Source organism: Aythya marila (genome assembly GCF_965140915.1).
Source record: "Aythya marila genome assembly, chromosome: 1".
Classification (NCBI taxonomy): Eukaryota; Metazoa; Chordata; class Aves; order Anseriformes; family Anatidae; genus Aythya; species Aythya marila.
Window position 1 is genome coordinate 135,965,434 of NC_139042.1, and position 12,642 is coordinate 135,978,075.

General features: G+C 39.4%; 1 long non-coding RNA gene across 3 annotated transcripts in view; it reads left to right on the plus strand.

Annotated features, from left to right (window-relative positions):
* The window catches only part of LOC309874141, a 47,516-nt gene extending 35,167 nt beyond the window's left edge, over nt 1-12,349 (plus strand). For all 3 annotated transcript variants that reach the window (XR_014316782.1, XR_014316783.1, XR_014316784.1), the window contains 3 exons: nt 5,970-6,075; nt 10,634-10,880; nt 12,209-12,349. This is a non-coding gene — a long non-coding RNA (uncharacterized lncRNA). The remainder of the gene's footprint in view (nt 1-5,969; nt 6,076-10,633; nt 10,881-12,208) is intronic.
* Nucleotides 12,350-12,642: the final 293 nt, after the last annotated feature.

The window sequence follows — 12,642 nt, forward strand, 5'->3', positions numbered from 1 at the left end:
CACAGTGTTTAGTTTCTAATTAGACTTGTGTTGTGCTAATTCTCATGAGTAGTATAAGTGATTGACATTCTGTGTTTTAGTGGCAAATATTAGAGCAGCTGACTTCAACTCCATGACGAAGCTAGCATACAGCTGCAGAGAAAAGCAAGCCACTTGCAGAAGCTGATTTGCAAGATGAACACATACTGATTGATACAGCCTTATTCTAAGGGGTAAGGAGGAAATAAGGCATGTAGTCTTGAATTAGACTAATGATATTCTAGTCATAAAAGGATTAAGAGAGAAATGTTTAACTGGAAAAAAAAAAAAACAACTATGCATAACATTTCACAAATTGTACATTTCACAATACGTACTTTGAACAGTATTTTTGCAAGTATATTTGCAATATTTCTCAGGACAAAATGAACATTTTTCTTATTCCATGCTTCAGTCTGCTATATTTAAAATACAAATGATATGTCTTAAGTCCTGTTTTCTAAGCTTGTGAGTAATAAACATAACCTACAAGGCAAAATGTTGTGAACTGTTTCTTGAGGGAACATGCATAGGCATTTCATATGGCTAAAATTATTTCTGAGGGATTTTTGCTGACATGATTAGTCAGTGGCCATCTCAAGTGGGGAAATAAAAATAGCAATATGGATTTGATATAGGCAGTCTCACTGAACTAAGTGTGCCTGTTGTACAGATTGTGTTATTGTAAGGTGCATTTTCTGACTTGTAGGTTTCCAGTCAAGTCCTAACCCTTTGGTGAGATTCTAAATTGTAAGGTTGGCTTTTTCAAGTAACAATAATTGCATTCAGCAATAATAAAGACTGTGCCTGTGGCTCTTGAATGCTGTTCTTGTAGCATTTGAGTTTTTCACAGCCCTTGAAACCTTACTCATATCAAGCACAGGAAGTGCCTTGTGAGGCAGGACAGTGCAGTTACTCTGTTTAATGGATTGGAGACAACTGACTACGGTTAGCTCCCTTCCATGCGTTACCATGACAGGCAAGGAAGAGGCTGCCTAGGAAGTGCCATTCTCTCAGGATGCTCAAGCTGTGGCCTGCTGCAAATCCCATCTGCCCTCTCTGCATGCAGTGTTGGAGGCCCTTCCTGGAACAAGCTCCTTAGGTGGTTTATCGGCGTGAGGTTGCTGGTACGGTGTCACTGGAAGGGCAGATGGGACGAACGATGGCAGACTTGGACTCTCTGAGTTTGGCAGAGAACAGATCTATAGATTCAGACAGTAACATTATGGGTCAGATTTTCTATTTAAATGGTATTCCTTGTGGATTTCATCACCCAGTCTAGGATAAGTATCAGTAGTACCATGCATCTGTTGGGTTTTGAGAACTGTTAGGTGTGCACTAGAGGTTGCAAAGGGTGTGTTTTTACAAGTCATGAAACAAAGGTATCCATTTTTGTCTGGGTGCTATGGTCTGCCAGTAATAATTTCTTTCAGGCTGTGTAAATAAAGTCCTGATTTTGCTGTGTCAGTTGATGTTGGAGTGATTTAAGTTAGACTTGAAAGCCTTGACAATACCTTCGCTAGTAAAACTTAATCACAAGAAAAGAATGATAAAATCTGTCATCTGATATAAAAGGAAGGTGCAGGGTAACCCAAACCTCCCATTAATATCCTCTCTGACCCTGTTTCTTTCTAGTATCTATTAGAAAATGAAAAAAGAAGAAAGCTGAGGACTATGTGCGAGCATCAGGAAACTTGAAAGCAGCATCATGTGACATAACCATTTACTTGACCCAGCTATAGTCAAAAAGTTTTAACTATACAAAATTACAGACTGCTAATGCTTTGTTATACTGAGTAAAGGTCTACTGCTGCTTTCTTTGCAGATGAAACTTCTCTTGGACTTCACCAGTGGTGGAATCAGGCTTGCCACAGATCCATGTTGTAGATGAGGTCATTTGCTTATATTTCAATTATGTTTTTTTCCAGTTTCTCTTCTACCACTGTTCTGTTAAAGTAGCAAGTACAGCTGGCTTGAGGGCTGTAGGCAGTGAAAGGGTTGGGGCATTAAAAATACAAGCTTTGGTTCCTTTTTCGTAGACAGATGTCTATATCCCAAGCGTAGTACTTCCGTGCTGCCCAAGGAAAAGGATACTGTTTGGTGCACTTAGAATAGCACAAAACTCATTCCAGTGATAAAACGCCACCTATTTTTAATGGGAATTTGCAAGACACATGCTGTAGTTTCTCCCAGAGTAAAAGAAAGCTGCAAATCCATAATACCATGCAAATGAAAAAATGCACACATTCCCTTCTGGTTTTAGCAGAACTAGTTCTTTGATATATGTTTCAGGGAATGTGGAAGTGGTTGGTCACTGAAAACAGCTATAACAAGGATTTGCTGAACCATCCTTATTCCTCCAGACAGATGAAGGGATGGTCTGTAAAACAAGAATTTGCTGTTTCTAGAAAGCCATGCCTGTTCAGTAAGACATTCATGGAGAAAAGAAGCAATCATGTCATGTCTATTCTATTTATTACCATGTCTTAAAATGGAAGGACACTGATGCAAGTTTTACCTATAGAAATATACAATCCTCATAAGCAAGGTTTACAGTTCTTCTTTAAACTAGATATTGTAATGGAAAACATAAACGAGTCTGCTTTTGGCACCTTCTCTGACAAATCTTGTGTACTGTTCAGGTCTGGGTAGAGGGTGGGCATGAAGAGCATTCTCAAAGTAATCTCCACTCTGTTACCATGCAGAATGTGACTTCGATCAGCTACAGCCTGCTCACTCAAATGCCTTTTTATATGTAAACTCTAGGTTACCCAGAAAGAATTGATGCTCTGAAGAGGTAACAGATCACATTGCAGTAGCTGTATCTCACTGTGAGCAAGGAGCACTGTTACTCAGCTTTTGCCAGTTAAAGTCCTGTTATCTTACTGCTCTGCTTCTCCCTTGGCCTTCTCTGTGCGTTCCTCATTAGAAGGCAAACTGTTTTCCTGAATGTCTGGATCAGAAGAGAGTGCAATTGTTTGTGAAGTAGATATACTGAAACTCTTTTTGAAGATGAAGAAGGATCTTTTGATATTACTGATGCAATGTGGACTTCTGTATGTCTTGGTGCCATATCATTTGCATATTTCAGAGAGAAGCTGCTCTGTGTTTGGAGGAAGAGTCTCATAAACCTGTTACTCAGGCACTTACACATCATCCAGAAAAAGACATTAAGTGTGTCTGCATTTCTACCTGGTGTTCTGAGTGTGTATTAGAGTTTAGGGAAGGAAGGATCACCTTCTCTTCCCATTGTACAAAATTGGTTGTTTCCTTCAATTTGGAAGGTGAGGTGGCAGCAACTGGTTCAGTGTATAATAATCACAAATAAATCTCTAAATCTAAATATTTGCAATAATGAACTGAATGAAAATGTATCCTGAGTCAGGCTTGGGCAAAGCACAGATTGAAATGCAGAAACTTCAAGGAGGAGATACCTGTCTTTAGAGTTTTCCCATGGGCTTCTCCACCATGAGACAGCAGAACTTGGGCTCCATCAGCAGCTGTTTTTTGTGCACCTACCACTTACTGTGCCTGAGAAGAGATGTAAAGGAGAATCCAACAGTGAAACTTCAGCATTGCTGTGGCATGAAGGGAAAAGCATGTAGATAAGCACACCTTCCATAAACCCACATCAGCAGCATGGCAGGAGAAAGAAATTTCTCTTGTTCTCTCCATATGAGGTCATCCTTAAAATTCTTCAGAACAATGAAGCTTCTCTGCAAGCTGCAAAGAGCCCTAGGGCCTTGTCAGACATTCTTGCACTTCTCAGCTTATTTTGTTGCACCGTGATAGAGATAAGACCAATTACTAGATCTTCAGCTTTAGATTCCCCGCAGTTACCCAGTGCTCAGAGTTTTCATTATCTATCCTTTTCTACTCAAGCCTCACAGTTTACTTTAGTGTGATTATATACCTGCTGCTAATGGCAGAATTTGGTTACAAGGAAAGGATAGGGCATTGAAATCCATGGGATGTTATTGATGTGTAAATCATCAGATCTCTTCCAAATATGGTCCGCTCCAGAACTTTTCACAATGTATCAAGCCTTGAGATTGGAAAATAATTAGTGAATTTGGGTTGTCAGCCTCAGGAATCCTCAGAAGGCTCTAAAATCTTCAGAAATTGCTGTAATGAAGATTGCATTTTTCAAAAGCTCAGTGCCCTGGGTTTTGAAAATTTTAGGCTTGCAGCAGTATTCATGAGAAATTCAAACTCACCAGTATTAATGAAAGAATACTCTTATGGAAAGTCCTTTGCCTGCATGGTGGATGCATTTTAGAACCTGTTTGAAATCCATGTGCAGATTCTGATGTTACCATAAAGGCAAACCTAAGCAAACAGAAGCATTTGAAACTGGGAACTGACATGTCAGTCGTCTGGTACTGGAACTGGGTTTGAATTAGACCTACATGCTGCTGTGTGACCTTTGAGCATGTAAGACCTTGATCTACCATCTGTTGAAATCGGTATCTAGTGATAAGGAGAGGCAGAGACCTTAAGCAGCAGCAGGTAGTAGAGACTTACATGTAGGCTTGTGCCTGTTACGGGCCCTAGTTGTGCCTAGTATGGAGGGCTGCTTACCTTCAATGACAATTAACTTTTGAAGGTAGAAGAAAGCAAGTATTATACACAACTAGTAGTTGTGATTGCAATATGTATGTTTTTTTAACGATGTACTTGCGGTAGATACGAGAGTAAGGAATGTTCAAATGAAGATCACGTGGATTACTATTTTTTCAGATGAACAGGAACCTTAAATTGATAGAGCATGTCAGCAATAACTGCTTCTGTAGGTAAATTGACACAAGCCGTCTGGAAGTGATTATGATACACACATGACGACCGGTCTAGCCTGCTGACCTCTGGTGGGGGAGTGTTTCAGCTCTGCATCAGGTGATGTCTACTAACTGCTCTATACCACAGGCTAGCAGGATTTGGAGGAAGCAGTGAGAAGGGGAGTTGTATTTTATTGAATGATCAAAATTTTGTTTTGACTAGGTCATACCCAAGTTGCTTCCATCAGGGAAAAGCTCACAGTGGCGTGAGGCCCAGGGATGTTGAAGGGGAAGACAGGTTTTGGATTGAGTTTCTGAAAGAAGACAGAAGTCAAGGAAAATATAGGACAATCAAGATCTGCTTGGGACACTGTAACATTTTCATCCTCATCCAGATCTATGTGAAGTTCCAGTATTTGGATTTGTGCTGATTTATCTTTAAGTCAGGGAACTGACTCTTTCACAAAAATTTTCTCAGTGTCCTGGAGAGAATAGTGTTTTCTTTGGACATGTGTTTTTTGGTGGTAAATGTAAAGGTATTTCACAGAGGTTTTTATACATTCAATGACCAAGTTCTCTGCTTGTATGAACTGTCAGGCCATCATTCTACTCAGTGCAAGCTTACACCAGTTTACATGGAAGACAGTTTGGCCTTGGCATACAGCAAATGGTTTCTGCTTCTCCCAGTTCCTGAACAGAGGAAAATTTTTTATTTGTTTTCAAGTGTAATTATGCCCTAATGTGTATACTCTGGGTCAATAGTCTGAAGCCAGGGATGTGTCTGTATATGAAAGGGAAGATGTTGTGCTTGAGCTAATATGCTTTTCTGGTTCAACTGAAGAGGGGGAAAAGAAGGGGTGGCAAAGAAGCACTGATCAAGCAAAGCATCAGGCACTGACAGTAATCTTGAATGCAGCCCAGTTCAGAAAGTTCAAAACCCTTGCTTAAAGGAACAGTGAAAAAGTTTTCCATCATTTTCTATGAAATGACATGGTTTGTTTACTGTTTCTTGTTTATCTGCTCTGTATGATATATCACATTTATCAGTAAAACAGACTGTAGGGTGTAACGGTATATATATATAACGTGTTTATTTTATGATGTTTTGGCTTTTGCTGTGTTTATTCTGCATTTTCCGACAGAATTGGTACTCAGCTTTTTCTTCTGCTGTTACAGCGTATCTATCTCAGGCTGCCCCTAAAAAGATGAAGTAGTAATCTGGCAAAGTGAACTCAAGAGGCTCAAAGAGAAGACATCAGAGACTGATCTGCAAGGTGTTCAGGTATTTGTGATTTCATTATGTACATGTATACCAGTAATTGGTGCACGGTGTGGGGTACTCTGCAGGTTGTGCACTTAAAGGCTTGAAGGAAAATATTCGTGATGACTCACAAAAGGTGATGATAAAAACAGCATAAAATGAATGAAATAGTTATAAGAAGCATTAAAACTGTTTAGTCAGAATGCCACTATGCAACTTAAAGATGAAGCTATGATTTAAAAGGTACTGTGTAAGAGTTGCAGCTTGAAGCTGAGTACATATTTATGTTGCTGGATGTTCCATCCAATCTGTTAGCTAGGTCAGATTTTACCCCGTTACTACCCAGAGAATTGATGGCCATCATTGGAGCTGTGGATAAAGCTGGGTGTTTTCTGACTCCCACTGCAGCAAACTAAACAGGCTTACACTGCTGATGGGCTCATTCAGCACCTGAAGAAGGCACTATCAAACTCCCAGTAATCTTGTACTGAATTAGATTCTGGGAACTGCGTAAGTTGTAGGCTACAGTAAGGGTGAAATTGCTGTTGGTGCCCAGAAGGTCTTGTGTATCTTAAGGATTTTATTGAGATTTTAATAGCATAAATGTATTATATACAGTTGGAAAGAAATTAGGGATTTACAGTTATTCCCAATGTAGAAATGGGACTTTGCAGTTGGATAGGAAGGACAATTTGCAGAAAGGTTGTGAATTTCTAGATTATAGGAAAAGATATATTTTTTTTTATCAGTACGTAAAAGGAAAAGTAGTAAAGGTGTCTGTTTAGTCTGTGCTAAGCATCTTGAAAGCAAGGAGAACAATTGTGTGATTACTTCTCAAAGCTCCTTGTGAGCAGTTGATGACAGGTGTGCTATGGATGTGCAAACTGATAACACTAACAAGTAATTACATACATTTTTGTATTATGATAATAGCATAGAGATATTGCCTGTACGCAGCTAGGTCCATTTATAACTGATTAATTTAGTGAAGCAAATGGGATTGTTAACAGGCTTAACGGTAAGAGTTGTTTGCAGATTGTATCAATACAAAATACATTCAAAGAAAATGCTTTACTTTTGTAATCATTACAGTCTTATATTATCTCAGTACAATCATTAAATCATTTTAATGAACATTGCAAGCTGTTGTTCATAATCACATGCTTTAAACACAACCACAGAAGCAGAGGGTACCTCCTAAGGGTATATATTTAACAGTTATGTCACTAATATGTGAAAAATCATCCTTGTTAAATGTTATTCCATATGTGACTGTTTGAAAAGTAAATATGAGTAAATAGCAAAGTCACTCTAAATATTTTTTTTTTTAATTCCTGAACTACACACTGTATCAGCTTCCAGATATTTATTCAAGTTTGTATTTTATTATGTGTGCATTCCAGTGGTTTTGGCAGTGTGTTGGTACACAGTATATGGATATACTCTTTTGGATTTTGCTACTAAATTGCTTGTTTGACTTTGTACAGTTTATTTCATCTGAGTGAGCCTCAAATGCCTTGCATGCAAAACTGGTATTAAATCCTGGAGCACCAGATCTTGCTACACATATTACAGATGTAAGATGAGGGACTAGTGAGCGATGGTGCAGCATTAGTAGCACTTCTCATTTCACTATTTTGTCTTTACTGGCTGTTTTTGTAACATCAGGCCTCCAGTGCAAGCAGTTCCTAGCAGCAGCTTCTTAAAATGTAATGTCGGTGGTGAAAAATCCTGTTTTTCTGCCAAATGTTTTTGAACCTTGAGCCAGATCACTGCCCTTCAGAAACATCCTCAGTTTGTTTTTGGAGCTACGGTTTTCTCTGTAAGAACAGGAATCTGCTGTCAGAATCTCCTAATGCAGACTTAGAAAATGTTTCTCTTCAACTTTGAAGAGTGATATTGTTTTCCTATAAGAAGATGAATTGTATCTAAATTATAGCACTTGCAGGGCAAGCGGGCGATCAGGCCTAGTCAGCATGGGTTTATGAAAGGCAGATCCTGCTTGACGAACCTGATCTCCTTCTATGACAAAGTGACGCGCTGGGTGGATGAGGGAAAGGCTGTGGATGCGGTCTACCTTGACTTCAGCAAGGCTTTTGACACCGTCTCCCACAGCATTCTCCTCAAGAAACTGGCTGCTCTTGGCTTGGACTGGCGCACACTTCGTTGGGTTAGAAACTGGCTGGATAGCCGGACCCAAAGAGTCGTGGTAAATGGAGTCAAGTCCAGTTGGAGGCCAGTCACTACTGGCGTCCCCCAGGGCTCGGTGCTGGGGCCGGTCCTCTTTAATATCTTCATCGATGATATGGACGAAGGCATTGAGTGCACCCTCAGTAAGTTTGCAGATGACACCAAGTTAGATGCGTGTGTCGATCTGCTTGAGGGTAGGAAAGCTCTGCAGGAGGATCTGGATAGGCTGCACCGATGGGCTGAGGTCAACTGCATGAAGTTCAACAAGGCCAAGTGCCGGGTCCTGCACCTGGGGCGCAATAACCCCAAGCAGAGCTACAGGCTGGGAGAGGAATGGTTGGAGAGCTGCCAGGCAGAGAAGGACCTGGGAGTGATGGTGGATAGTCAGCTGAATATGAGCCAGCAGTGTGCTCAGGTGGCCAAGAAGGCCAACGGCATCCTGGCTTGTATGAGGAACAGTGTGACCAGCAGGGCTAGGGAGGTGATCGTCCCCCTGTACTCAGCTCTGGTGAGGCCGCACCTCAAGTACTGTGTTCAGTTTTGGGCCCCTCGCTACAAGAAGGACATGGAGGTGCTTGAGCGGGTGCAGAGAAGGGTGACAAAGCTGGTGAGGGGCCTGGAGAACAAGTCTTATGAGGAGCGGCTGAGGGAGCTGGGCTTGTTCAGCCTGGAGAAGAGGAGGCTCAGGGGCGACCTTATCGCTCTCTATAGGTACCTCAAGGGAGGCTGTAGCGAGGTGGGGGTTGGTCTGTTCTCCCATGTGCCTGGTGACAGGATGAGGGGGAATGGGCTTAAGTTGTGCCAGGGGAGTTTTAGGTTAGATGTTAGGAAGAACTTCTTTACTGAAAGGGTTGTTAGGCATTGGAACAGGCTGCCCAGGGAAGTGGTGGAGTCACCATCCCTGGAAGTCTTCAAAAGACGTTTAGATGTAGAGCTTAGGGATATGGTTTAGTGGGGACTGTTAGCATTAGGTCAGAGGTTGGACTTGATGATCTTGAGGTCTCTTCCAACCTAGAAATTCTGTGATTCTGTGATTCTGTAAATAATTTTAACTTTCAAACCTTAAAATAAGTATACTTAAGATTAAAAAATGTTAAACTACTCAGTTACATAATTCCTTAAGAAGAATTAACATCCTAAAACAGGAGAAATGACCCTTATCCAATTTCTGTTGACAATAGATGGGAAGAATAATGTCTGAGAACATTCTTTAGCCTGAAATTAAGCATCAATTCTGTAACCAAAGGTGAAAAATTGGTGGGCAAACCAAACTTCCAGTATTTTAGACATGAATTACTGACCTTATTAGTTCTAAAAACTCATAACTATGGGGAAAATAGACTTGACTTTGAATTTCAGGTTGTGATCATAGTAGCACATCTGATTCCCTCAAAATAAGAAAAATCTAAAAGTCAGATTTTCCTTTTAGAAATCTCAAAATATATATAACTCAAATAACTATGGGTAACAAGCTACTTTAAAAAGGAAGATTTTTTTTTCTTTCTTTAAGGAAAAAATTACACTTAATACTCATTGCAACCCTTTTCTATTTCTAACAGTACCCCAATACACCATTTTCTAAATAATTTGCGATTATAGTATAACAAAGCTACTCACAAGTGTTCCTCTATTCTAGAGGTGGAAATTTTTATTCATTTTGGTTTTCAGAGAAGGAGTACTTCTATTTCACAAATTTTCTGTAATTTTGGGACCTAAACAACTTGAAACCGGTATATTATCACAGTATTTCTAGAAGATGATGGCATTTTAAAAGGAACTTTTCCTACGTGGAAAACTTTGTGAAAGAAACTCTTAAAGCCCTCGTCCATCTCATTTCAAAACACTCTGCACTGAGTGTAAAAAGAATTAGTATGAAAGTACTAATACAGGATATGATACGGGATTATTCCAGTTAATTGTATTAACCACTGCTTTCATTCCTGTTTGCTGCATCTTGTAACCAAGGCAATGGTTTCAAAAAGTGAGGGAGTATTGGTTACTTTTTTTTTGAAATTGATTGAGTTTTGAATGGTAACAAAGCTGTCTGGGTGCTGTTAAGCTGCTGCTGATGTTCAGATAACTCTATTTTAAAATGACACCTTTGCACCTATTATGCAGCCCAAGCATGAGCAGATCTACTGCAAAATGAAAGCTAGGTAGCAGTGGTAGTTAAATTTCAGCTGTAAAATACAAATGCAACAGACACTGGGGAAGAAGAAAAAAAAATTAAGCTATAAAGATGATTTAGCTGAGTGCCTTCATGCTGCAAGTTCCTGAATTTGTGGTGTAACAGTTTGTTTTCCTTGGTAATGTTCAAAAAGATAAATTAATTTTACCCCCTCTCCTTTTTTTCCTTTTTTTTTTTTTTTTTTTTTTTTCTGGGAGGCAGGGCATTAATTGGACCTAAGTATCATCCACTGAATGGTAAAGCGTAATGTGGGGATGGAAGAGAATTTCAGATGTGAATTAAATCTGAGTTATAATGACTCATAACTGACAACAAAACACCCAAGAAGAGACGTGAGACAGGATGAGATGAAATGAGACGACATGAAAGAAGGGGCAGATTTATGAGTTATCAGCCTGCAGATGGAATGTGAAAATATACGAGTGGAGAATGAGATCATCACAGGGAGGTACGCTGGGGGAAAAGAAGGGGGTTCACAGGACAGATCCTAGTAGCCTCTTACGGATGGTGGGAGGATTGATTTAAGCCACAGGAAAACCAATATGAAAAATGATATAAAGATGGGTTAGATTCCAAACCTCAGAGGGGCTTGATTTGTCTCTCAGTACACACACACACACACACACACACACACACACCAAAAAAAAAAAAAAAAGACAGGATGACCCTGAGCCTCAAGCAGTATGTGGAATCTGCGCACCTTGATGGTAATCCCACCTAGCTAAGATCTCATAAACATGCTTTCAATTTTGGTAATTGAAGGCAATTTTCAGCATTTTAAGGAAAGTACTGCATTGCTTAGAATAAAGACAGGAGGCAAAATTCTCGCTTTCAATCTAAACAAAGCAGTAGATTTCTTAAAACGTTAAAATTTGCCTTTCATTCCTGAAACTGAAAGCATGTTTCCAAGTAACTGTGTCCTTTGTGTTACACTGCAGCCAAAGTGTTTCTTATGGATTATAAGTGGTGGAATTGATTGCCAAGTCTATTCGAATGAAATTTCAGTTGGCACAATTATAATCCATTTCAAGATTCAGCATCTTAAAATTTCAATCTAAAAGATAAAAATAAATACTTGGCTGCTTACAAAGTATTAAATGGCACATACAGATCTGTCAAGTTTCTGTGTTCCTTTAGTCCCGTACCCCCCCCACCCTTTTTCTAATTTTACTCTCATATCCTGTTAAGAGTGATTAGGAGGATCTGTTCGGAGGAGTGCATAGAAGTCTGTTATTTAGCTGAATCTGCAGAATCAGCTGGCAGTCTTATGAGGAAAACTTCTGGTAGAATTTCTTCTTATATCTAGTTCTGATGGGAATAGATTGGCATTTGAAAGAGACAAAAAAATGATTTTCACATATTCAATCATTTTTACTCCATGTTGTCACTAAGAATATTATGGGATATCTGTATTGCTGGTCAAATTGACTTAAAACTCATTAAAATTAGTAACTGACACATAGGACTGAAGGTAGTCAGTAAAGCAGTTTTGATTTTTTCAAATGGCATTGACTTTTTGTTTGAATCTTCATTTTGAATATAAAAGTGAACTACATTTAAAATTTATGAAAATGTATTATTCTAAAATTGCATCTGGAGCTACTTAGTTTTGGGTGAAACTGAAAAAAAAAAGATAGTCTTTTTCTGAAAATGGAAAAATTAAAAATGCTGAAATATTTTGGTTAATTTTAACCAGTAGGCTGAGACAGGATTGGTTAAGCTTTAGTCTTTAGTATTTTACATTTTGTTTATCTATTCCTCATCATTCTCTCACAGATGGAAGGTGTGAGCATAAGCATGAGCCTATGAGCTGAGTCCCAGGACTCATCCAGCAGAGAGGTGGACTATCCACTCCTTCTGACTGTCACCTGTCCTCAGCACTGGCCAAGACTGAATGCCTAAGGAAGCATGTAAGAATGAGGAAATTATATATCGTATTTCTAGTAAGTAATCCCTCAGTGTTCAGCCATCCCAGAGATGTACTCAGGCAGGCATAGTTTCTTTGTATTTAGTAACCGCAGTGGATTTCTGTTCTGTAAACTTGTATAGTCTTCCTCTGAACCCTGTAAACTCCGAGCATCTGCGTTAGCAAGGAGTGCCACAGCTTAACACGTTATGAAGAACCACTTCCTTTTTGTTTATTTTGAAACTACCTCCTCCTAGTTAAAGATGGAAGGATACATTATGGAATCTGACAGCAAAGCTGGTGT